A 25,725-nucleotide genomic window follows, 5' to 3' on the forward strand; every position below is an offset into this window, starting at 1 on the left:
ATTTTTCTATTCTATTCTATTTCATGCATAAATTATTCTTGAAAGTTTGGTAAAACTCACCTAAGATGCTGACTGGGCCTTCTGTTTTCTTTGTCAGAAGATTTTAAACTATTTATTTTCTTTTAGGGATAAAGGATATTCAGGTTTTCTAGTTCTTCTTGAGCAAGTGTTATCAATTTGTATTTTATTAGAAATTTACCCATTTTATCTAAGTTTTCAAATTTACTGACAAACTTGTTCATAATAGTTTATTATCTATTTAAACTCTGATGCATCTATACACATCTTTCTTGATAATCTGTTAGAGACTTATCAAAGAATCAGTTGTGAGTTTTGTTGATCTTATCCATTGTATACTTGTTTTCTGTTTCATTCATTTCTGCTCATATCTTTCTTTCCCTCTACTTTCCTCAGGTTTATCCTGATGTTCTTTCTATAACTTCTTAAATTAATGCTTAGCTCAGAAATCCTCAGTTTTTCTTTCCTAACTATATAAATTTCCTCTTCATACCACTTTAGTGGAATTTTACAACTTTTGGTGTATTGTGTTTTCATCTTTTTTCAGTTCTATTTATTTTCTAATTTCAGCCATGATTTCCTCTTTGAATTATGACGTGCTTAGAAGTTTTTAAAAAGTATTATTTTCAAATTCATTGTGTTTCGTAATTATGTTTTTGTTACTGATTTCTAACTAAATTGAATTATAGTCAGAGAAAGTCTGAAAGGCCTCAATCCTCTGATACCCCTCGAGGTCAGCTTTTTAGCCTAGCATTTCTTTCTTATTTTATGCATACAAAGAAGGGATGCAAGTTTAGATACAATGTTCAAGAAATGTCAGTTAAACCATGCACTGCTCAAATTTTCCATGTATCACAAATTGCCTTTTGGCTGCATTTTCCAACATTTACTGAGAGAGGTTTTTTTTTTTTTTTTTGGCTGCGTTGCCGCATGCAGGCTTTCTCTAGTTGCAGTGCGTGGGCTTCTCATTGTGGTGGCTTCTCTTGTTGCAGAGCACGGGCTCTAGGCCCACAGGCTTCAGTAGTTGTGGCATGCGGGCTCAGTCGCTGTGGCTCATGGACCCTAGAGCGCAGGCTTGGTAGTTGTGGTGAACGGGCTTAGTTGCTCCACAGCATGTGGGATCTTCCCAGACCAGGAATCAAATCCATATCCCCTGCATTGGCAGGTGGATTCTTAACCATGGCACCACCAGGGAAGTCCTGAGAGAGTTATTTTTAAATCTTCCATTGAGTGTGGATTTTTTAATTTCTCTTTATCATTCTGTCAAACTTTTACTTTACACACTTTGAGATGGTATTGTTAGGGACATACAGATTTAGAATTTTTACGTCTTCCCAGTTAAAGATTCTGTCACTATAAAGTGACCTTTTTTAAAGTTTTACAAATGTTTTACCTAAACATTGATTTTGTCTGGTCTTAATATAGGGACACCACTTTATTTTGCTTCCCTGTCGCCTCTTATATCTTTTCCCATCCTTTAACTGTTAACCTATTTGTGTCTCTGTGTGGTTGAAAACTGTCTCTTGTAAATGGTGGATTTTCTAAAAAATCCCATCTGACAGTTGAGATCTGCAACTCTAATGCTTAGTCTGTGTGCGTCTCTTCCGGTGAATAATGTGTTTGGATTCATTTGTCTCTAGTTGTTTACTTTTTACTTGACCCATGTCTTCCTCTGCCTCCCACCTCACCTTCTTGCCTTTTAAACCTTGATTTTTTTTCTTTTTCTTTTTTTCATTCCTTTCCCCCCCTTACTAGTTTGGAAGGCTCGTATCCTGTCTCTGTCCTTTTAATGGTTACAAAGCCTATCCATATAGACTAAACTCTAGAGACAAAAGTTAGCCAACACTTTTACTCTCCTCTCTAACAAGGAACCTAGAAGGCGTGGCTCCTGCCATTCCCTGTCCCATGGCACCTGCTGCTGTGAGCCAGAATTTTGGTTCTCACCTGTTGGCCACCACCCTGCCTCCAGATACACACACATACGTAAAACAGAAATTTTATTATTTTATAAATGTATTATAATATACTATTATCTATTTATATTATAAATCTTATAATATGTATAAAATATTATAAATTAATATTTAAAATATTTATTATTTTAAAATATTATAACTTTATATTATACTATAAAATAATATTATACTATCATTTTATAAATAATACAAATAATCATTATTATTTTCTTTTTTTTTTTTTTTTTGCGGTATGCGGGCCTCTCACTGCTGTGGCCTCTCCCGTTGCGGAGCACAGGCTCCGGACGCGCAGGCCTAGCAGCCATGGCTCACGGGCTTAGTTGCTCCGCGGCATGTGGGATCTTCCCGGACCAGGGCACGAACCCGTGTCCCCTGCATCGGCAGGCGGATTCTCAACCACTGCGCCACCAGGGAAGCCCTATTTTCTTATTTTAATCACATATTTGCCACTCTATATACTCACCACTCCTTGAATCTCAAACTTCCTATTAGGGATCATTTTCCTTCTGCCTGGACTGTATGCTTGGACATGACCTATAGTGAGAGTCCACAAGAGTAAGCTCTCTGTTTTTATTTGTCTGAAATTGTCCTTATTCACCTTCATTCTTGACAGTTTCTCTGAGTGTTTTGTTTTAGGTTCACACAATTTTTCTCAGCACACTGAAGATATTTTCCACTCTCTTCTGGCTTCAGTGTTGCTCTTGACAAGTCAATCACTAGACTATTTGGTGTTCTTTGTGGGGTGTCTGCTTTTTCTCTCTAGCTGCTTTTAATTTCTTCTCCCCCCCCCATCTCTTTCCCCCCTCCTCCTCCTTCTTCTTCTTTTCTCTCTCTCTCTCCTCCCTTCCCTCCCACCTCCCATCTTTCTTTTTCTTTGGATTTGTTAGGCTTCCTGAGTTTGAGGAATTATTTCCAGTATTTCTGAAAAATTATAAGCATTTAACGCTAAATGTTGCCTCCTTCCCATTCTCTCTCTATCCCATTCTAGAGGGAAATCCAATTTACATGTATAGTAGACTCTATCATTCCACTCTCTATACTTTTATCTTCTCTTTTGTAATTTACATCTTTTTTATCACTCAAAACTGCATTCTCAATAATTTCTTTGGATCTATCTTCTAGTTGACTAATTCTTTCTTCAGCTGCATCTAGGCTAATGTTTAATCCATCCACTGAGTCTTAAATTTTTAGTGTTACAGTGCTTATTTTCAGTTCTCATTTAGGCCTATTTCTCAAGCCTGCCTGTTCATTCTTTAAAATCTCTTACTCCTGCTCATGTTTTTAAGCTTCCCTTCTATTTGTTTAAGCATACTAAACATAATTGTTTTATATTCCACATCTGAAATTCAAATAACTGAAATCTTTGACTGGTTGTTTTGCTGTCTATTTTTTGTTTGTTTTTTTTTACTGCCTGCCAGTCATAGAGCTTATTTTCTTGTGTGTTTTGTAAATATTTAAGGTGAACTGTTCATTTTTTCTTAAAACTTTACCTGTGAGAATTGTTTGAGGTATGGATTGAAGTTGTTTGCAGTACCTGGAAAGGATTTCTTTTTAATTCTGCCAGTTATCTGAGAGCACTACCAACCCAAGGCCATTTAAATTAAATTTAAATGCTTGAGATTTTTCAGGCCAACAGACAGATAAATTCAGACAGAAAATATTTGAGGCTAGCTCATGGCTGCAAATCCTGGGAGGATTCTTTTCCCTCTATGCAGTGCCAAGGTCAAGGCAAGCTAGTTGCCTTCTTCATGGCACATTTATTCCTTATTCACCTTTATTCTGAGGATACAGCCTTTTGAGGTCCAGATTTATGCAGGAAAATTCTATCAGGCTTCCCACCTGGGGCAGGCCCTAGATGATCTCAGTTGTCCCCTAGACTTGCACAGTTGCCAGTGAAAGGTCCAGATCTCTAAGGGTCAGCAAACCCTCAGGGTAAAAGCGAGCTTTGTTCACTCACCTGCCCAGGTTCATAGTTCAACTTCATTTTCAAAGTCTATGGATTTATTACTTTCATTCTATCTCAGGGAGACATTTATACAGGTTTTTAAAAATATATATGTAACCCAGAATTTTAGCTCTTTCAGGTGGTGGTGGGGGAGTCATCCAGAACACCTAATCTGCTATACTAGCTACTTAGCACGACCCAAGGCAGCTGGAAACTTCAAACATCAACTCAAATGTTGCTTCTGCCCAACCCTGCATACCAAATTGAATGCCATTTCTCCATTCCCATCTTGCACAACCTCTGGGAAGCATTCAGCACAGTCCACCTCTCCTCCTTGCACCACTCTTCTCTAGGTTCCTGTGACACCCCTCTCTCTCCTCTCCCTCTGCTCCTTCCTAGTCTCCTTTCTAACTCCTTCTCTGCCCACCCCTAAATGTTGTCATCCCTCTCTTGAGGACTCAGTCCTGAGCTCTCTTCTCTTCAGACTCTACACATGTAGCCTAGGCAACTTGACCCACTCCTATAGCTCCAGATACCATCTATCATTCCAGGATGTCCAAGTGCATAGCTCTAGCCAAGCCTTCCTTGTGAATTCCAGATAATTCCTATGGACTGCCTCCACCTGATGTTTCACAGGCTGTTCCAACCTAACAAGTGTTGCCCCCACCCCCAAAGGTGAGCACCCTGACTTGGCTCAGGCAGAATCACGTAATTCTTATAGAAAACTCCTCAAGGGGATACTCTACTCTTCTATCTCAGTCCTCAGCTCACAATCCTCCAGTCGCTTCCCATCTCACTCACATGAAAATCCAAAGGTCCTGGATGATCTGGAGCCCCTGCCTCTATAAATCTATCTCCTCCTTTTCCCCTTTCTCACACTCATCTCCAGTCATACTGCTGCCTTCCTTGTTCTTCCTGGAACACTCTAAATGTGACTTCACCTTAAGATTTTTGTACTTGCTGTACCCTCTGTCTGGAGACCTTCCCTAACTTCCTTACATAAAATAGTATCACTGGTCCCCATCCCGTCTTCACTCAAGTCTTGACATGTCCTACCCTCCTTCTCTGCTTTATCACCACCTGGATGCCCTATCTATCTATCTATCTATTATCTATCTATCTATCATCTATCTATCTATCTACCACCAGAGGGAAAGCCCCATAAGGAAGGGACTTTTATCTGTATTTTCAAGGTTGTACCTTTGCAACCCTAGGCACATAGTAAGTGCCCCATAAATAATGTGTTGAATGAAAATATTTGCAAAATTTTTCAAAAATTAACCATTCAGGTCTCAAGTTTCTTGGACTTTGACATGCAGTCAGATTTTTTTCTTTCCTTAACAGCAGTAGAATTACAAAATGTTCTAGCTTGAAGAGATAGTGGAGGTCTTTACATTTACAGTAAAGGAAACCGAGGTTCAGACAGGTTGAATGACTATTTGGGCTCAAATCACAAACTTTGAGGTAGTTTGTAATTCAAAGGCTAAAGTGCTTTTCCTTTCAAAAGCCTTTGAAACTTCTCAAGTGCAAACCTAAGAAATGTAGGAAATGAAGTGTAAGTCACACTGGCCAGTCATACATTTTTGGTGATTCTTTCTCATCTGTGCTCTCTGCTCTGATTCACTCCCCTCACCCTCCACCCTGTTTCCTTTTTCCTGGTTGTTAGGACAACAGCATGGGTGGGAACCCTTATGGGACATGGAGACTTACTTTTGTTCTCTCTCTTTATCTCTATCTCTTTCTCTCCCCAAAGAAGAATTAGAAGAGTCCTGTCACTTCTTTTCTCTGAATTCAAAATATATTGGTGGGTTTAAAAGACATGAGAATGTGGAAGAATTAAGAAAAATAACCCTAATGACCACAGAGAGGTCCTGGGGATCACATGGGCATCCTCTTTATTTTATAGCTGAGAAGGCAGGGGCCAAAAGAGAGGATGGAAAACGATTTGCTCAAATTTATTATGTCCCAAATTGAACTCTCGAGTTCCCCTCTCAACCCTGCCCTCACCTCTGTAAAATGGAATCATTATTCAACTATTTGCTTCAACCAGAAACCCAGGAGTCATCCTTGAGCCTCCTTTCCATCACCCATACCCTCAATCCACCAGCAGATCTTTTTGGCTCTACTTTCTAAATATAGTCCAAGTATGACTCCCCACACCCCCCAAACTGCCCCACTGCCAGGCCACGTCGTCCTCCTCTCCTTTCTAGACTCTGCGGGGTTTTCCTAATTGGTCCCTTACAACCACTCATGCCACCTCACCCCATCCCATAAGAGTCTCTTCCACACAAGAGCCAGAGTGGTCTTTTCCACATGCACATCGAATCATGTGTTTTCCCTGCTCTAATCCTTCCACCAGCTTCCCATCGCTCTTCGAAAAAATTTGAAACTCGCTACCATGGTTCACAAGACCCACACAATCTGCTGCTGCCCTCTCTGCCCTCGCCCACTACCACTCCCCTTCACTCTATGCTGAGGACAGGACACTGGCTCTCTTGCTTTGTTTCAAACACACCAAGTGAACACCAAGTTCCTGCCCCAGGGCCTTTATACCTGTCTGCCCCCCTGCTCAGATATCCCTTGCCCACTCCTCCCTGACCAGTCTAACAATTAGCACCCCATCCCTCTGCGCCTGCCCTGCTTTATTCTCCCCGAAGTGGGTTGGCTGGTCCCCTGTTAGAATGTAAGCTCTGTGCCAGCAGAGGGTTAGTTGTCTTGCTCACTGCTGTATCTCCTGCACCCAGAACAATGTTGGTGCATAGCAAGTGCTCAATGCATATTGGTTAAATGGATGAAGGAGTGAATGATTTTGCTCCATGACAGGCATCTGCTTCCTCGCAAGGCCTGGACTTGAACCCAGGTCTTCTGACTCTTGGGCCAGGCTCTTTCCCGCACCAAGTAACATTTTGAGGGGTTGAAGAATCACATCTTTAGCTTTAGAGAAAGAGGAATTACCTCTGGCACCAGAAGCCTTTTTCCAGGAAGGGCCCGGTTCCTCTCTCATTGCAGAGCACAGCAGTGGTGCAGCAAAGCCAGGATGCTCACTCATGCTGCAGACACGACGGTGGCATCTCAGCCTCCCTCCACCGCCAGTGGGGGTACGGGTACATAATTGTTGTAGAGTGTTTGCCAGATACACCTACTCAGCCAGCATCCAACACATGTGTTTTGTGACTGTAAGCCACACACACACACACACACACACACACACACTCTTTGCATTTAAACAAAGCATGTCAGAAAGGCCCTCAGGCTCTCACCCTCCCTTCCTGCCAAGCGTGGCTACGAATAGTAGTGGCAGAAAGTCTCCGAGTCTAGACCATGCGTTTCCGCTCATTCAGCCAGCTTTATTTCTGGCTGTGTGACTTCTTTTGTGAACTTAATATCTTCTGTGCTTGGACGTTGTAACCTGTGACTCTCTGGTCGGGACCTACGCATTGAACACTGGTGCAAAAGACCAGTGAGGGTTCTCGTGTGAGACAGAATGTGGCTGTAAATGAACAAAACGCCCGGACAGCCTAATGCAGATCCCTTCGTGATCACGTGAAATGTCACTTCCCTCTTCAGGGCACAGAGGGATATTAGGGTATTGGGTCCAGCACCCAACATACTGCGTGCTCGCTAGGGAGTGCCCCAACGCGTCGTTTGAGACCTGGGAGACCAGCCGAGCAAGCCAGGCTGCCCTGGGAGAGAAAGGCACAGCTGGGGACATTTGCGGGGGCGGGGGTGGTGGCAGGGGTCAAAGGGAGCTGACCTCTGTCTCCTGCCCTGCGCTTATCCCCATCACCACAGCCGCTCAGGCGGGGCCTCTCCTGCCTCCTTCCGGAATGTTTGCCCACACAGTGAGATGCGAGGGGCATCAAGAATGCTCCCTGCCCTTGACTGTCGCCAGGGGCTACCATTAGTGACTGGTGCCCTTGGTAACCAGGACTTGGGCTCTTGAAGGAGTAAGGAGGAGCAGGAAAGAGGGTGGAAGCGGGCACCCTCGGCTCTGCGCAGGGCGGGCCTGGTAAAACCCTCCGCGGGCTGGGGTGCCGGGGTGGGGTGGGTGATAAAAAGAACGGGGATCTGTGGGGCGGGGCGGCCGTGGCGGGGCGGCCGTGGCGCTACGGTGTAGGGCAGCAGGGGGCGCCCGCGGCTCCCTAGAGCGGACCCGCCTCCGCAGCTCGGAACCTGGGGAAATTCCGCCAGCCCAGAGCCAGCCGGCCGAGGGGACCAGGCCGGGACACTGCGGACCTCGGCGCCGCTTGGCCCTCTCCAGCTGTCGGGAGCTTGCAGCACCCGCTCCCAGCGGCTCCACCCGGGCCCTGCATCCACAGCTCACCCAGTGCCCAGCAAGGCTGTTCCGATCCACAGGGCGGGCCGTGCTCCCTGGGCTCCCCCTTTGCAGTGGGGAGTGTTTATTGCACGAGGGGAGGCATGGCCACTCCAGCACAGACCTATCTGTGCCGCTGTAGGTCGCTCGCCCGCCTTCCCTGCAAGGTTGAAGCGGCCGCGGGAGAGGGAAGAAAGTTGCCGTGCTCCCGTGGTCCCCTTTTCCTCAGATAATGCCTGTAGGAAAAGGCGAGGGAAAAGTAGAAGCCCAGAGGCGTCCCGGTAGGAGGGTTGAGGACAGGATGAGGAAATGTTCCAGGATCGGAAAGGAAAGGACGTCCAACAAGACATGTGGACACTTCCATTGTGCCGGGCACATTTGCGGCGCGTTTTATGCTTTCTCTCATTTAATCCCCTCAATAGCTCTTTGAGGTAGGTAGGCATCATCAACGCATTTTGCTGATGAGCTGAATGGAGGCTGAGGGAGTAAGAGAAATTCCCCCAAGGTCACCCTGCTGGAGGTGAACAAGGCCATGTTTTGTGCACTTGGCCTAATGAATTTCTCACAGTGTAGGTGACAGTAGAGACACGTGGAGCAAAGCAGTCTAGGACCTGGGTTCCAGGTGGAAGCCTCTGCCCTTCCTGCTGGCTCTGCAGCCAAACCAGCCTGCAGGAACCAAGGGAGAGGGGCCTGGCAGGAAGGGACCCACACCCTCTGCTCTGGACATAGGATACTTCTCACATAGATAGGGATCAAGTTCCTCAGGGAAGGGGGGATGGGTGGAGCACATGGCATGAGGATGGGAGAGAGAGAGAGATAGAGCACCCCCCACCCCCCCCCCACCCCCCCCCCCCCCCCCCCCCCCCCGCCATGCAAGAGCTGTTCTTACAATTTGCCCTGGGCTAAAATTTTCTAAACAGCACCTCTGAACTCTATAAAAAATCCTCAAAACTCACTTTTGCAGGAGTTAATCATTCACTCTCTCCACAGGCCAGATGACCTTTGCCATGTGGTTGGGCTTTCGTATGCTTTTCTTAAAAATCCTGGAGTCTGTAATTGGACCAATGTCCTTTCAGTGAGGAAGAAAGGAATTTGGGGTTCAGGACAAAGCTTGGTTTTCTTCCTTGCCCTCCATCTGCCAGGAGTTTGGAAACATTTTCTCAGTGAGAGGTTATGAATTCAGGACTCAGAATAAGTTGATCATCTATAGCTGTGGCCCTGGGGGGAGAGGGCAGTGCTATATGTAGGAGACAAAGCATACCAAAACCAAAAAACAAATAAAATGCAAGTCACCACCCATCCTGCACCTGATTCCTTTAGGAGCTTGCTCTTATCTGGGTGGCAGCTATGTTTACCAACAGAGTTCATTTCCTTACTACATACCCTAATCAGCTTTGCACTTAGAGAGATGCAAGCTAGGGACTGTTCTATTTTAACATCTCAATCCCCTTAAAGTTCATTGACCTCCTGTAAGAATTCGAGAGGCAGGATTGGCTGTGTGACCTTGGGCAAGTCACCCAACCCTTCTAGGCCTCAGATTCCCCTTCTGTACAGAGGAGGAGTGAGCTCCAAGGTCCCCTCCAAGACCAGTGCTCTGCAGCCCATAATCCTGCAGGCTGCCATCAAAGGCTCCCCCCAGCTCTGGTCCGTTGACTATTTTTGGCTCAGTGATTAGAGGGCTTGTCGGCCATACCCGTATCTCTAACATTCTGACAGCTGACTGGACATTCTCACTAGACATCCCAGTGGGCTCTCAAGCTTCAGACGCCCCAAGCAGACACATTGTCCCACCCCTCTGCCCCTCTTCTCAGTCTAACTCCTCTGACTTCCCCTTTTCTCTTCCTGGCCCGGGAGCTGGGCACCTCAAAACCATCTTTGCAAACTTGCTGTCCTTCAGCCTCCATAAGTCCTTCAGTTGCTGAGACCTGAACAGGCTGTCTTAGGTGACGTGCCCCTCTCCTGCATAGTCTCACGACGTCTACCCAGTTCAGGCCCTTGTTACCTGTCACAGGAGCTCTCCCTACTGCCCTCACACCCTCAACAGCCCCCCTGCTTTCACTCTCCACTCCACCCATAGGAAGTGTCACTACTGGGTCATCACGCTAATCCCCGGCTCTAGCCAGCCTCTCCCCACTACAGACACTTGAATGGTTTCCTGTGGCCAAGTGAACAAACTACCATCTGCACCCCGCCACCATGTAGGCCCAACCTAATGCCCCCTTCGCACGCCCCCTTTGCTTCAGCCAAACATCGCGTCCCTCACCCAACCTCCTGTTCACCGTCTCCACGCTCTCCCTGTTCTGTCTGCAACACGGACAACTCCTGTACCTGCCTATAAAAACGACCTCTTCATCAAGGCCCAGTGCAAATGCTATGTTTTCCTTGAAACTTTCCAGGAGGCCCCCATGAAGGATCAATTTCTCCTGGATTCATTCAGTCAGCAAGTATTTACTGAGTATCAACTGTGCCCCAAATTCTGTTCCGGGCACTGAGAATTTGGGGGCAAATAAGATAGGTGAGTTTCTGCTCCCAGGGAGCTTACTGTTGAGGGTGACAGAACACACACAAGCAAACAGACAAGAAAATTATCGATTCTAATAAGGACAGTGGGGGAACTCTTGGAGTCACCGGCCCTGATTACAGTCTACTTGTAAAGTGCTTAGTTGTCATCAAACACTACCTGGTAAACCCTCTGAACGAAGAATCTGAGTCTCACTTCTCTTTGGAACTTCCAGGATGCCAACATCATCCCATCTGTGTAGTGGCCCCTCAGTGTGTGTCTGTGAAAGGAAGGAAAGAAGGAAGGAAGGACAGGAAGAAAGGAAGACAGGGATTTGGAAAACATTTAACAAATACTCCTAGCCAGCAGTGGAGCTGTGTTTTGTTAAATTCACAGTATGTTCTTATCTTGCATTTATCAACTTTGCAATCCCTAGAGATGGCTTTCGCTGAGACAACCTCACTCCAGGTAGGAGAGGTGACATAGGGCAGGGCAAGGGTGCTGTACAAACACAGGATTTCGTCCCTGCCTCACCACGTGACTCTGGAGATTTTCGAGCAAGTTCCTTACTCTCGCGGACCCTTAGCTTCCTCAAAAGGGGATCATAAAACGTGCCTCACAGAAATGGAAAATCAAATAAGACAGCATGTGAGAAATTGCTTCTTAAACTAAAAATAAAGTACCCCATAATCTTGGAATCAATTCAGGATTATTCTAGGGCCTTGTACTGGCTTTCTTCGCAGAACACTAAGGCAGACTATCTGCCCCCCAAAGAAGAAAGCTTCTGGATATAGGGATATTTTAAAATATTATTTCTAAATCTACCTTTTTTTTTTTTCCCATCCCACCTTGTGGGATCAACTCAGTTCCCCAATCAGAGATTGAACCCAGGCCCTCAGCAGTAAAAGCGCAGGGTCCTAACCACTGGACCGCCAGGGAATCCCCTAAATCTACCATTCTTGATTCTTGAGGAAGAAAGAGTCCTGGGCTCCCAGGATAACCTCAGGCTGCCTGAGAAGCGATTGGGTTCCCTCTTACTCGTCTTTAAACTATGTCCTCCTGGGGTTGTGCCTCCTCCAGCCATTAGGGTTTGTTGCTTTAAGCACGGGAGACACGCAATTGGCTTCCCTAAAAAGCATGTCCCGGTGCCTCATGCTTCCAGAAAGACAAGGCGAAGTCATCTCTTGCCCTTTGCTGTGATTTGCTAGTGCTGGTGTATGAACTATGGCTGGCCCATACCCTCTGCTCACAAAGCCCAGGTTACAAAGACCCTGCAAACTTCTCCCTTAGCCTACTGCTCCCTTCCAACATAGCCTCAGACTCAGTTTTACATCTTCTGTGCCTTCCAGAATTCTCTCATCCCTGAAGCCCCCATGCCAGACTTAAACTCCAGTGAGGTTGCAATGGTGGGGAATGACTCAGCCTCGGGATGCTACAGCCAGAATCAAGGCTGATGTACTATATCCCTCGAGCAAGATGTGATTTCAGCAGGGTGACCACTGGTAAATAAACCGGCCCCTTGCTTGTCCAGAGTTTCCTGATGGGTTCTAGCATTTGGGCAAAATTTCCTGCAGCACCCTGAGCTGTGGTTCCATTTGAAAATTAAGTCCTTTGAAAATGGCTTTTGGCCAGTAACATCTACTTCTCTGATGAAGAAGGGATATAAGCAATTACTTGTATCAAATACCTCTCTGGATATTTGATAAATGCAAATTGAATTGAAAGAAGGGGAGAGATATACAACAACAAAAAAATACAATCAGTCATTAGCACGCTTCTCATTGGTGTGTTTCTGGTACATAACCCACTCCTCTCGACCACCTCAATCAACAGGACCGCAGTGGGTGTGCTTCCCCAGGTCCTGCTCTCTCTTCTGCCCCTAACTCACGTGCTCTTTGAGGAGGGTGGGAGTAGAGGGAGGATCTCTCAGAGAAAGGGTGTAATGAAGTTGCAGGGAATTAGAGAAAATATTAATAGGATGCAATACTGTGGCAATCTTCATTCTTGCTCCTCCACGCACACCTCCCACTGCTTCCTTAGAACATGGTAGAATACCTTACCCTCACTGTAGGAAAGAAAATCATAAGATGAAAAGAAACCGCATGGAGAGCAGGCATTTAAAGAGTGGAAGGCTTCTGTGTTGCAGGTGAACTGAACTCTCAGGGGGATGGAGTTACCTGCCATGGCCGGGAGCTAGACCACAGCTTCCCTGCACTGTGAGCTCCCAACCCCTTCTCCAGTGAGGTCCCAGCAGCCACTGCCCTTGAGCAGGATTGCTCCTGGATTCGCTTTCTATCCAGGGGACAAGGAATTTCACTGCCATCACCATCGGGTGGTACAAGCACAGAGTGAGGGAGTGTTAGTGGGAATCTGGGCTTATAAGACCTTCCACTGAGGGTCTGCGCCTGTAGCTTGACTCTCCTCATTAATACACAGGAGGACATTTCACCTAAGACTCAGATTCCCTGTCTGCAAAAATGAGACCAGTAATACATACCTCATATGACTGTAGTTGAGGGGATTTTGTGAAATGTGTTTGAAAGCACACTTTGTATCAAAAGATAAACCATAATGGAAAAGAATATAAAAAAAGAACGTCTCTATGTGTATAACTGAGTCACTTTGCTGTACAGGAGAGATTGCCACAGCATTGTAAATCAACTCTACTTCAATAAAAAAATAAAGTATAATACAAATGCTAGTTACCATCGTCACAAAGGTAACATACACACACACCACACAATTTTTTAAACTTTACTGTAGAGATTAACATACAGTAAAATTGACTGGTCTGTGTGTGTGTGTACATTTCTATGACTTGCGATACATTTATAGATTTGTGCAACCATCACCACAGTGAGAATATAGAAGAATATCATTGCCTCATTCATTCACTGAAGGACATTTAGTTGTGCTGTGTTATTATTGTATTACATCGCTGGATTCAAGTTGCTAATGTTTTGTTGAGAATTTTACATCTTTGTTCATGAGAGATATGGATTTTCTTGTAATGTCTTCATCTGGTTTTGGTATCAGTGTAATTGTGGCCCCATCAAATAAGCAGGGAAGTGTTTCTTCCTCTTCTCTTTGCCCTTATTTCTTCTTGAAATGTTGGTTAGAATTTACCAGTGAGACCATCTGGACCTGGAAATTTCTGTTTTCTTTTTTCTTTTTGGCCACATTGCACAGCGTGCAGGATCTTGTTCCCCAACCAGGGATGGAACCCACGCCCTCTGCAGTGGAAACACGGAGTCTTAACCACAGGACTGCTAGAGAAGTCTCAAGATTTCTTTTTCAATCGTTTTTTTTTAACATTTTATTTATTTATTTATTTATTTATTTATTTAGGGCTGTGTTGTGTCTTCATGGCTGCATGCGGTCTTTCTCCAGTTGCGGCGAGTGGGGGCTACTCTTCATTGTGGTGCGCAGGCTTCTCATTGTGGTGGCTTCTCTTGCTGCGGAGCATGGGCTCTAGGCACACGGGCTTCAGTGGTTGTGGCACGTGGGCTCAGTAGTTGTGGCTCATGGGCTCTAGAGTGCAGGCTCAGTAGTTGTGGCACAGGGGCTTAGTTGCTCCGAGGCATGTGGGATCTCCCCAGACCAGGGCTCAAACCCATGTCCCCTGCATTGGCAGGTGGATTTGTTACCACTGAGCCACCAGGGAACTCCCCTCAAATGATTTAAAAACTATTAGTTCAATGTCTTTAGTCATTATAGGACTATTCAGATTATCTATTTCATCATGATTGAACTGATAGTTTGTGGTTTCTGAGAAATGGGTCCAAGTAACCTAAATTGTCAGATTTGTGTGTGTAGAGTTGTTCATAGTACTTCCCTTATTATCTCTTTAATGTCTACTGGTTCTATAGTGATATCTCTCTTTTATTCCTCATGTTGGTAATTTGTGTCTTCTGTCCTTTTTAAACTAGATGTTTATCAATTTTATTGACCTTTTCCAAGAACCATCTTTTGGTTTCACTGATTTTTCCCTATTGTTTTTCTGTTTTCAACTTTATTGATATCTGCTCTTTTTGTTTGTTTTTGAAGCATCTGTTTTTTAAAAATTTTATTTTATTTATTTATTTTTGGCTGTGTTGGGTCTTTGTTGCTGTGCACGGGCTTTCTCTAGTTGCAGCTAGCGGGGGCTACTCTTTGTTGCAGTGCGCAGGCTTCTCATTGCGGTGGCTTCTCTTTGCGGAGCACAGGCTCTAGGCACACGGGCTTCAGTAGTTGTGGCACGCGGGCTCAGTAGTTGTGGCACACGGGTTTAGTTGCTCCGCGGCATGTGGGATCTTCCCGGACCAGGGATTGATCCCATGTCCCCTGCATTGGCAGGCAGATTCTGAACCACTGTGCCACCAGGGAAGCCCTGATATCTGCTCTTATTTTGTTATTTCCTCCTTTCTGCTTGCTTTGGATTGATTTTGCTCTTCTTGGTCTAGTTTCCTAAGGTATAAGCTTGGATGATTGATTTTATATCTTTCTTCTTTTCTACTATATGCATTTAATCCCATAAGTTTCCCTCTAAGCACTGCTGTAAGTACATTCCATAAATTTTGATATATTTTCATTTTCATTTGGTTCAAAATATTTTCTAATTTTCTTTGAGACTTCCTCTCTGACTAATGGATTATTTTTAAGTGTTTTATTTAATTTCCAAGAGTGTAGAGATTTTCTCACATATGCTTCTATGACCATTAAACCTAGGAATACTGCAGAAATCTTAAAAAGCCATTAGTTTTAAAACTCAATAACTTATTGAACACCTCTTGTGTGCAAGGCACTAACTAGGATAGGTGCTGTTCTGAGTCCAAGGCTGCATGAGATTTAATTCCAGCCTTCAAGGAACTGACTGTCTAGGAGGAAAGCCAAGACTTTGGCAAATAAGTGGGATGCATGGTGGTCGGTGATACATGCTTCTGCGTGGTACAGAGCAGCACAGCAATGGGGGTCTCTTCCAGCTGAAGTGGTTGAGGTCAAGAGTGTGAGGTGGACCTTGAAAATGGGTATGATTTCTATAGTGATGGTCTTAGGGAAGACCATTTCTAGTTAGACAGAACTTTGCTTGGCAGTGGCAGTAGCTCCTGCCCTGTGGGCACCTCTCTTCCCGTGCCCAACTGAGCCTGCTGACGCTTGGCACACTTGATCTGCTCAGGCCACACATATCTGGGGAATGGACTCATGAGACCCACTAGACTGAGGGTCTTCTAAAGGTTGGAGGCAGCTCCCAACGCCTTTAGAGAAACAGGTATTGTTGTGTGTTTTCTGGGCCAGCAGAGGTAAAGGTGGGGGTGATAAAAATAAAAACGAAGATCAAAAGAGTATTCTACCTCCCTCACATCCTGCAAACTCACAGACAGAGCTGGTCCTTCAGCTTTGTCAGAAATTGAGCTAAGAACGTAAAAGTCAAGGACTTGAGACAATCAAGCAACTCAGTGGCACACCCTGGAACACGCTACCAGGTTGTGACCATGAGTCAAATTACCTTTAGGATTCTGGCCTCTCTGGCCCACAGAAGCCAGGAAATACTGGAGTCGCTGAAGCCAGAGAAGAGTAGAATGACAAGGGGTGGTAACGAAAACACTTGCTTCAGGCAGGAGGTCTCCAGCTCATTGCCTGAAGGAACAGAGGGGAAAATGTGAGGTGAAAATAGCTCCCATCCCTTCCAGACACGTGAGAGATCAACCAACAAGGAAAACTTCTGGAGAAAGTGAGAATTAACAGCCATAAGTCCTCATAACCATGTCTTTTTCATTCTTCCTGAAGTTTCCAGTCATATTTCACTTCCTTTCCCATTTTTCTTTAAAAACTGATTCACAGGGTCTGCTTTCAAAACATAAAAACAAAACAAAACAAAGCCAATATTTCTGAAAATTTGGAATTTGCATTTTTTTCCATCAATTTATTTTGCACTTGCATATTTTGTTTTTACTGAAGAATGATTGTACATGTGTTGGTGATTTAACAAGAAGGAAAGTATTCTAGCAAAGACTAAAATAACTAGATTTAATTTTATTTTAAAAAATTGTTTTTAGGGCTTCCCTGGTGGTGCAGTGGTTGAGAGTCTGCCTGCCGATGCAGGGGACACGGGTTCGTGCCCCGGTCTGGGAAGATCCCACATGCCATAGAGCGGCTAAAAAAAAAAAAAAAAAAAAAAATTGTTTTTAAAGAAAATGGTTAATTTCTCATTGAATTTCTGTGGGCAAGTTACTTAACTCTGTAAGTCTAGTTTTCCCAGCACCACTTATTGAAGAGGCTGTCTTTTCTCCACTGTATATTCTTGCCTCCTTTATCAAAGATAAGGTGACCATATGTGTGTGGGTTTATCTCTGGGCTTTCTATCCTGTTCCATTGATCTATATTTCTGTTTTTGTGCCAGTACCATAGTGTCTTGATTACTATAGCTTTGTAGTATAGTTTGAAGTCAGGGAGCCTGATTCCTCCAGCTCCATTGTTCGTTCTCAAATGGGCAGAAGACCTAAATAGACATTTCTCCAAAGAAGATATACAGATTGCCAACAAACACATGAAAGAATGCTCAACATCATTAATCATTAGAGAAATACAAATCAAAACTACAATGAGATATCATCTCACACCGGTCAGAATGGCCATCATCAAAAAATCTAGAAACAATAAATGCTGGAGAGGGTGTGGAGAAAAGGGAACCCTCTTGCACTGCTGGTGGGAATGTAAATTGATACAGCCACTATGGAGAACAGTATGGAGGCTCCTTAAAAAACTAAAAATAGGACTACCATATGACCCAGCAGTCCCACTACTGGGCATATACCCTAAGAAAACCATAATTCAAAAAGAGTCATGTACCAAAATGTTCATTGCAGCTCTATTTTCAATAGCCAGGACATGGAAGCAACCTAAGTGTCCATCAACAGATGAATGGATAAAGAAGATGTGGCACATATGTACAATGGAATATTACTCAGCCATAAAAAGAAATGAAACTGAGTTATTTTTAGTGAGGTGGATGGACCTGGAGTCTGTCATACAGAGTGAAGTAAGTCAGAAGGAGAAAAACAAATACCATATGCTAACACATATATATGGAATCTAAGAAAAAAAAAATGTCATGAAGAGACTATGGGTAGGATGGGAATAAAACACAGACCTACTAGAGCATGGACTTGAGGATACGGGGAGGGGGAAGGGTAAGCTGGGACGAAGTGAGAGAGTGGTATGGACATATATACACTACCAAATGTAGGGTAGATAGCTAGTGGGAAGCAGCCACATGGCACAGGGAGACCAGCTAGGTGGTTTGTGACCACCTAGAGGGGTGGGAGGGAGGGAGACGCATGAGGGAAGAGATATGGGAACATATGTATATGTATAACTGATTCACTTTGTTGTAAAGCAGAAACTAACACACCATTGTAAAGCAATTATACTCCAATAAAGATGTTAAAAAAAAAAACAAAACAACTCCGTAAGTCTCAGTCTCCTTATCTGTAAAACAGAGATAATAAAACCTACCTCAGGGGTTGCCATGACACAGGGTAGATAAGATAGTAATCTTAAGAGCACCTTGCACTGCTGGGCAAGTGTAGAACCATGGTATGCATATGTACTGCATGAATAAATCAATGACAGAGTAAATCACCCCAACGCCTTATGAAGTCCTATCTTGGAACTTCCATATAATGCTGTAAAATTGGAACTAATCTTGGTACCTTAGTATCTGGCCACCAGATGAAAGGTCGACATGACCTGTTTTTTGTGCAAACTAGATTGTTTTAAAGAGAGGTAATTCTAAAGCAGCAAGAATTTTTATAAAGAACTAGCTTCTGATTTATGCAAAAACAAGATGTCCTGAGGTAGTTTCTATTTTTTATGGTGCTTTATAGTTCATAAATGACCTTGACATGCCTCATCTCTTTTGAATTACCGAAATCACCCCCAGAGAAAAGGCTGGGGAGGGTTCAATCACTTTGGCTTTACAAATGGGGAAGTGAAGACTCCAAGCGAGTAAAGAACTCACTCATGGCTAATAAGGGCTAGAAGTAGTCTCAAACCTAGACTCTTATGCCCAATTCTGTCTCTATGGTCCAGAGGACTATGGTTAAAGCTCTTCAAAAGACGACTGAACCCTTTTGTACTTATTGGTGCATTTTTCTACAGTGCCTTGCAAGCATCTGAGTAATCGTTTAGACTAATATTTCATTAGTTTTCATGAAGACAGTATGTGAGATTTTACCTGTGTTACTCAAGTTGCAACATGTGCTTAAACTCCAAGTATATAATGGGATGAAGTGGGGGAGAAAGAGGGAGTCAGGTGGGCTATTCCACAGGCTGCTCTGGGCTTCCTGGATTGACCACTAACCAAGCCTCTGCACTGCATGGTTCCTGCCACTTGGTTGTCCATTTTCAATTCAGCCTGCCCACTTGCAGTTTCATGCGTCCCCAAATTCGACAGGGGACAGGCCTCGCAGATGGATCTGGCCTGCTCAGGGCAGTCCTTGGAGGACAGTAAGCTACAGCGGGTCCTGAGGTTGTGCCTGGGATCCCATGAAAAACCCAAGAGGGTCCTTGCCTCAAGGCATACAGTCTCACTTCTCCTGTTTGTACTACCTAAACAATCGGATCTGCAAAGGAATTGGTTCTCTAACGCCTTTTCTTTCAGAGAATTCCCAACATTATTTCACATTACCGGAAGCCATGAGAAAGAAGCATCAAAGGGCCAGCCCGTGTCGGTCGGTGAGTTGCTGTCACGTTGCCCAGGACCACCCTGAGCGTTGCCAGATGCTTAGCATCCCGGGTGCCTGGGTACCAAATGTTGCTAACCCCCCTCCCCAGTCACTGTGACAACCAAGCACATCCACCCAACCTCCTCCTGCCATTTTGAAATACCCATATGGCCCTCACATGAAAATCACTGAATTAGTTTGACTAGTAATTTTTTTATTTAGAAATATCTTACCCAATGACAGAGGAGCTGGCAGGCGATGAACCGCAGGCAGAATTTATCCCATGGCCTACTTTTTTGGGTGACTCTCAAGCTAAGAATGGTTTTCGTATTTTTAAAGAACTGGGGGGAGGAAGAGGAGAGGCAGCAATAGAGTCTGCATGCGGTCTGCAAAGTCTATATTTACTCTTTGGCCCTTTATAGGTAATGTTCACAACTCAACAAGCAATGACCAGATACCAAGCACGCTGCCAGGCGCTGATGATCCCACGATGGATAAGACATCACTGTTGACCTGTGTGGGAGAAAATAAATGCGCCTTCACAGCATGTGCAGTGGGGTCATACACATGTTGCTAGGGAAGCACAAATGAGGGTCACCCAGCTCAGCCTTGGGACTGAGGGCGTGCAGATGGGGGAACCTTCCAAGAGGGGGCAGCAGGTAAAATGAGTCTGGAAAGAGAGGGAGCTATTAGCCAGGAGAAAGTGGGGGAGAGGGTGCTGAGGTAGAAAACAGCCTAGACAGAGAGACAGAGAGGTGCAAAAGTTGTGAGCGGGACGTGAGGTAGAGTGTCACGGGCTGAAGCTGGAGAGGGGTGCTTAAGTCTGTGCCTCACAGCTAGATGCTGGACTCTACCAGATTCAGATGCTGGCCCCGTCACTTAGGACCTGTGTGGCTTTAAGCAAAGTACTTAACCTTTTGGTGCCTCAGCTTCCTCATCTGTAACATGTGGCTGGAAAGAGTACCTGTCCCGTGGGGCTGCTGAGAGCATTAGATGAGACAGTATGTACAAAGCATGCAGAACTGTGCCAGCCAATAATGAGCCCTTGGCAAACGGTGGTGATCGTTGTTGCTGAGGTCATTGCTCTTATGCTATCAGTGATAGGAAGGCACCGAAAAAAAGGAAGGCACTTACTGTGTACCTGCCTTTACATGAATCACCAGAAATTCAGTGGTCTTACTTGTATTATGACACCTGTAAGAGACGTAGACCTCACAGCAATCTAGTCAAAAAGGATTGTGGGGGCTTCCCAGGGGCGCAGTGGTTGAGAGTCCGCCTGCCGATGAAGGGGACACGGGTTCGTGCCCCGGTCCGGGAAGATCCCACATGCCGCGGAGCGGCTGGGCCCGTGAGCCGTGGCCGCTGAGCCTGCGCGTCTGGAGCCTGTGCTCCGCAAAGGGAGAGGCCACAACAGTGAGAGGCCCCTGTATCGCAAAAAAAAAAAAAAAAAAAAAGGGTTGTGACGGTGGGATTCCCTGGTGCCAATTGCCGGGGTGTTCAGGAAGTGGTAATGATCCATCCATCCTTTGCTGAAGTTGCTTAGGATCAGCTGCAAGCGTAAGAGTGGGTATCTGAGAGCCCAGGGAGGCAGGCTGGCCGAAAGAAGGGCATTAAGAACTCCTCAAGTTGGAAGCCACATGCTTCCCACTTTCTCCTAAAAGGAAAATACCAAATATGTTTAGTAGTGGAGAAAAGTATCAAGCCTTCCTGGTACCAGACTCACACTTGATCCTGGACAGCTTTTCTTTGCCTCAGTGGCCCTATCAAGTCAGCAACTCTCTGAAATGGCTTTGGCCTCATGGAATCCTTCCGTGGGTCTCTGCTTCTTCATACTCTCTCTGCGTGTAGTCCAATCCAGAGCGTGGACAGACACGGGAGGCCCTCACCCATGAGTTGTGCCCACCTGGGTTTCTCCGCCCTGGGAGTGGAGTCCACAACTCAGCCAGGGCTTGCTCTGGACAGAAGGGGAGTCACTTCCTGCCTTCCCCTGTGGAGCATCCCTCTAGCTGCTCTGCTTCTGGGACCTTCTCAGACATAAACTTAGCCTGCAAGAGAGGCGGGGAGGAAGTGCCAATCTGCGGCAGGCAGGCCTGCACCCCATCAGCTCATGTCTCCTTCTGACAGTGCAGTGGGTTGAGAGAGCTCCTCCCCTCCTTCTGTGGAGTCCTTCCAAGGCCTCGAAGCTGCTGGTGACCTCCAAGGTCAGTTGCCTCTCCGTGTGGGTTGGCCATGTGGCAGCGAACCCGCTGTGGGAGCTCTGAGGATGCAGCCCTCAGGTTGAGTATGGTGGTGGTGGGGTGTGTGTGTGTGTGTGGAGGGGTCCCCGGGATGCCCTCAGCCTACGTGCTGCTGTCCCCACTACAGGAGCAGCCTGAGCTGGTAAGCCGGCAGCCTCCGCCCCGCAGCGCAGGGCCCGTGCCGGTCGAGCTGTGACTATGCAATCTCTAGGTGCTCTGGGCCCCTTTGCGAAGGAGGCATTGCCTTTGCTATTATTATAGAATAATGAGGAAGTGTTTCTGTTTTCTGAGGCTTTCTGTTTGAGCACACTGTACTCTGTGAGGAAATATGCTCTTATTTATTTTCTCTCCAGAATATCAAAGTTGACAGCACAGAGACATAGGTCTGTGGTCCGTTTCAGACTATTTACCTCTCCCGGTCCCACACTCCTCTCCTTATCAGCCACCCTGTCGCCTGCTCCTGGGCCTCCACCCCTCTCGCCCATGTACCACCTGTTTAGAGCACTCCCAGTGTACAGCACGCAGCACTTTGTTCAAATGTACCCATTTAATTCTTACAACAGCCCTAGGAGGTAAGTATTATTACTGTTCTCATTTCACAGCTGAGAAAACCTGAGGCCTAGAGAGGTTAAGGAGGTTCAGTAACTGGCGCGGGGTCACACAGCTAGTCAGCAGCAGAGCACAGATTCAAACCCGGGCCATCTGACTCCATAATTTGTGCTTTTAACTTCGTGCTATTCAGCCCCCAGGTCTGGTGCTTTTTCTGTGTGGATCAACATACAGAACAAACTGGGGGTACATGACAGGTGGCATCCAGGCCAGCGGACACCGTGGAGCTGAGGACACAGTCGATCAGCGCTGAGGACCACCCACGTGAGAAGAGGAGCCCTGTGGAAGCTTCAGGCCATTCAAAGGGGACAAAGCTCTCCTTTCTCCCTGAGATGTTCCCAGAGCTTTTCAGGTAACCCCAGTTCATGTGCCTGACATCCCTGTGGGAAGCCCAGCACCTCCAGAGCAATTCCTGGAATTCTCAAAGCTTCCTAGAACCAGACTTGGTTTGAGTAAATGAGCTACGGACAACTGGGTACTGGACGCCCGGGCTCTGGGACCAGCTGTCCGGGCACGGCCAGCAGTAGGCCACGGGGACCCTGCCCAGGAACACCCAGTGGACACATCTTGGAGTCTGTCATGGTATACCTCTGGGGCTGGGCCTGTCTGTGTAAACAGACAAAGGTGTATTTCGCAAGGGTGTGCTTCACTGGTTGTCCCCTTGTGTCTTTACTCCCCCCCACCCCGTGTGTGTGTGTGTGTGTGTGTGTGTGTGTGTGTGTGTGTGTGTGGCTTATGTCAAATGTGGGTATGTACCAACATGAGCATAAAGTGCGTCAAAGTCTGTGTGTGTGGAAGAGAGGGGCTGGAGGTATGTAGCTGTGCATCCACGTGTGTGCGAGTGGGCTGGCTCTCCTAGCGGCTCTCAGCACACGCCTAGTGGCTTATAGCCGCCTTGGCATTCCTCCTGTGCTGCTCCAAGGCCCGCAGCAATGTTCCAAGACCATCTGGGCCCCGTTTCGCAGAGCAGGCAAGAACTAAGGTGGCTTAGTTCTTTGTTGGCTTCTGTTCCTGTAGGAACAGCCCCTCCAGCTTTCCTCTACTCCCACTGGTTTCTGCCCTCCTCTCCTGCTCTGGCCCACCCATGTGGACTGCCCCCTGGGCCCCATCAGAGGGAGCTGGCAAACATTTGGTTTGGAGGCAGCTTTTGAGCTAAAGAAAAGACAGTGCCCAAGAGTCCCCGGTGCCATGGCAGGACCATGTCCGTGAACCTCAGCAGTCCACACTCCATCCCCTTCTGATCTGAGCCTCTCCCCCCAACCCAGGTGGGCACAACTCATGGGTGAGGGCCCTTCCCTCTCTACTCATTCAGCCTCTGATTGGTTCCAGTGGGAAGCAGCGTCACCCTCCGAGATGCCTCCGGGCTCCTCTCTAGATCTCTGGGGATCGTACTCATAGCCTCCACGGTGCCCTCAACTCTGGGAGAACTGGGGACTGGGAGGGCTGTGACAACCTGTGACTGTTTGGACTCTGATGGAGAGAGAAAGGCGAAGCTGCTGATGGGCTGTTAGGAGAGAAGTGCCAGTTCAAGAGGCAGATGTGGGAGATGGGTTCTGCAGCTTGGCAGGGAGAGGCAGCTCTTGGCATCGGCTGCCAGAGGGCGGATGCAAAGTCACTCCCTCTGCAGCAGTTCTCCTGCGCGATTTCGTGCACTCCCTCCTCCTCAGCACCTGTGCCCGGGGCTTCGGGATGTGACTGACCACCCCCAGCACGCTCTTTGGCAGTGAGGCTTAGGCAGGGTGCCTGCAGCTGGGGACTCTCTTAGGATGAGGGAAAACGATCAGAAAGCTCTGTGACGTCAGACAAAGTGCTTAAGCCCTCTGTGGCTGTTTTCTAATCTGTAAAGTGGGGATGGTAACAGGGTGATGGTGAGAATTAAGTGAGTTACTGTATGGAAAGCACTTAGGACAGTATCTGGCATGTAGAAAGCACTCAACAATTGTTTGCTACTATTAGATGATCCCAGAGGTCAATCTGGCCTTTTCCCAGGGTTCGCGGGGCATGGGGGGTAAGGGAGGGTAGGGAGACCGTTCTTTTGTGGTGTCAAGCCTTGGAGGAAGGGACCGTCAATGCCCTTCACCCCTGGAAAGGATTCACACTGTCCTGGAATTACTGGGTGCATCTAGGATGCCATCTAGGTGGACCCAGCCCAGGGCCGCCTCCCTGTCAAGGCAGGTGACGGCTGCAAGCATCGCAAAAACCTACCCTCCCAGGACAGGACCTGCCTTTCCCGGCTCTTCTCTCATCTTTGAAGTCTTTTCTTAAAGGTCAGTAAAGCACAGAGACCCCTCTAGAATTCATCTCTGGTGATAAGGGCAGCAGACACGGGGTCTAAATATAAACCTTAATAAGATTTTAAATACATGCTTTCCACAACAATTCAGATCACGATTCTTGTTTCTTTCCCCGAGCAATGTGACCTATAGAGAAACCCATCCCCACAGAGGAGGAAATGTCAAAGGCTTCCAGAGTGTGGCACTGAATTTGGATAAGGCTTTGCTCTGGGGCCCAGCCTCGCCAGAAGGCCCTCCAGTCTTTGCATTGAGAGGCCCCTTTCCAGTCCCCCCCCAGGGGTGCACCTGGTTCTCCCGCCTTCACCCCCACCCCAACTGGGGTGAACCTGAGCCCTGTGGCAGCATTTCTGTCCCCAGGGGCCAGCAGGGACAGGAGAAGCTGTCTCTGCTTTGTTACATTTTGCTCCCCTCCCCCCGTCCGATCCCCCACGCATGCAGCTCTCAGAGGTGGTGTATGGGCATCACCGAGGCTGACTAGTTTACCGGGTCTGGGGCCAGCCTAGTGGGCACACAGGACAGTGAGGGTGCTGTGGAATGCCCAGGAGGAAGCTCGGGCCCCGGGTCTCCAACAGCTCCGCGGGCCCACTGGGACAAGCCAGCCAAAGCATGCTGCAGAAAGTCTCTCCAACTCCTCATAGCAAAGCGAGAAAAGGTCAGCGGGGTGCTGGGATCGCTGTCAGGGCACCGGCCTTCTCCTGGGGCGTTCTAAACTGGGGGTGGAGGTGGGAAGGGAGGCTGCACGGGGTGGGGGGTAAGGGAAGAAAGAAGAAGGCGGGGAGAAAAGGGGGGAATGGTATGGGGGAGGAGAGTAAGGGGAAGGAGAAAGTTGGGAGAGAGAAACGAAGAGAAGGTGGACCCAGGGGAAGGGCGGGGAGAGGGCGACAAAGGCCGCACTGCGGCTGGCGCTCCCCGCGCTCCGATGCGCCCGCGCTGCAGCCGGTGGGACCCGCCATCCCCAAAGGGGCGTCTGGAGAGGGGGCGCGGGAGCCGCGGGCAGGGTTGAGGTGGGAGGAGAAGGAAAGAGCCGGGGAGAAAAAGGGGCGGAAGCACAGGGCCCGGGAGGTTTTACTGACGCCGCCCTGGGAGATGGGTTGGGGAGGGGTGGCAGTGCGGCGCGGGCCGGCTC

This window comes from Kogia breviceps, chromosome 1 (genome assembly GCF_026419965.1).
Source record: "Kogia breviceps isolate mKogBre1 chromosome 1, mKogBre1 haplotype 1, whole genome shotgun sequence".
Lineage (NCBI taxonomy): Eukaryota > Metazoa > Chordata > Mammalia > Artiodactyla > Physeteridae > Kogia > Kogia breviceps.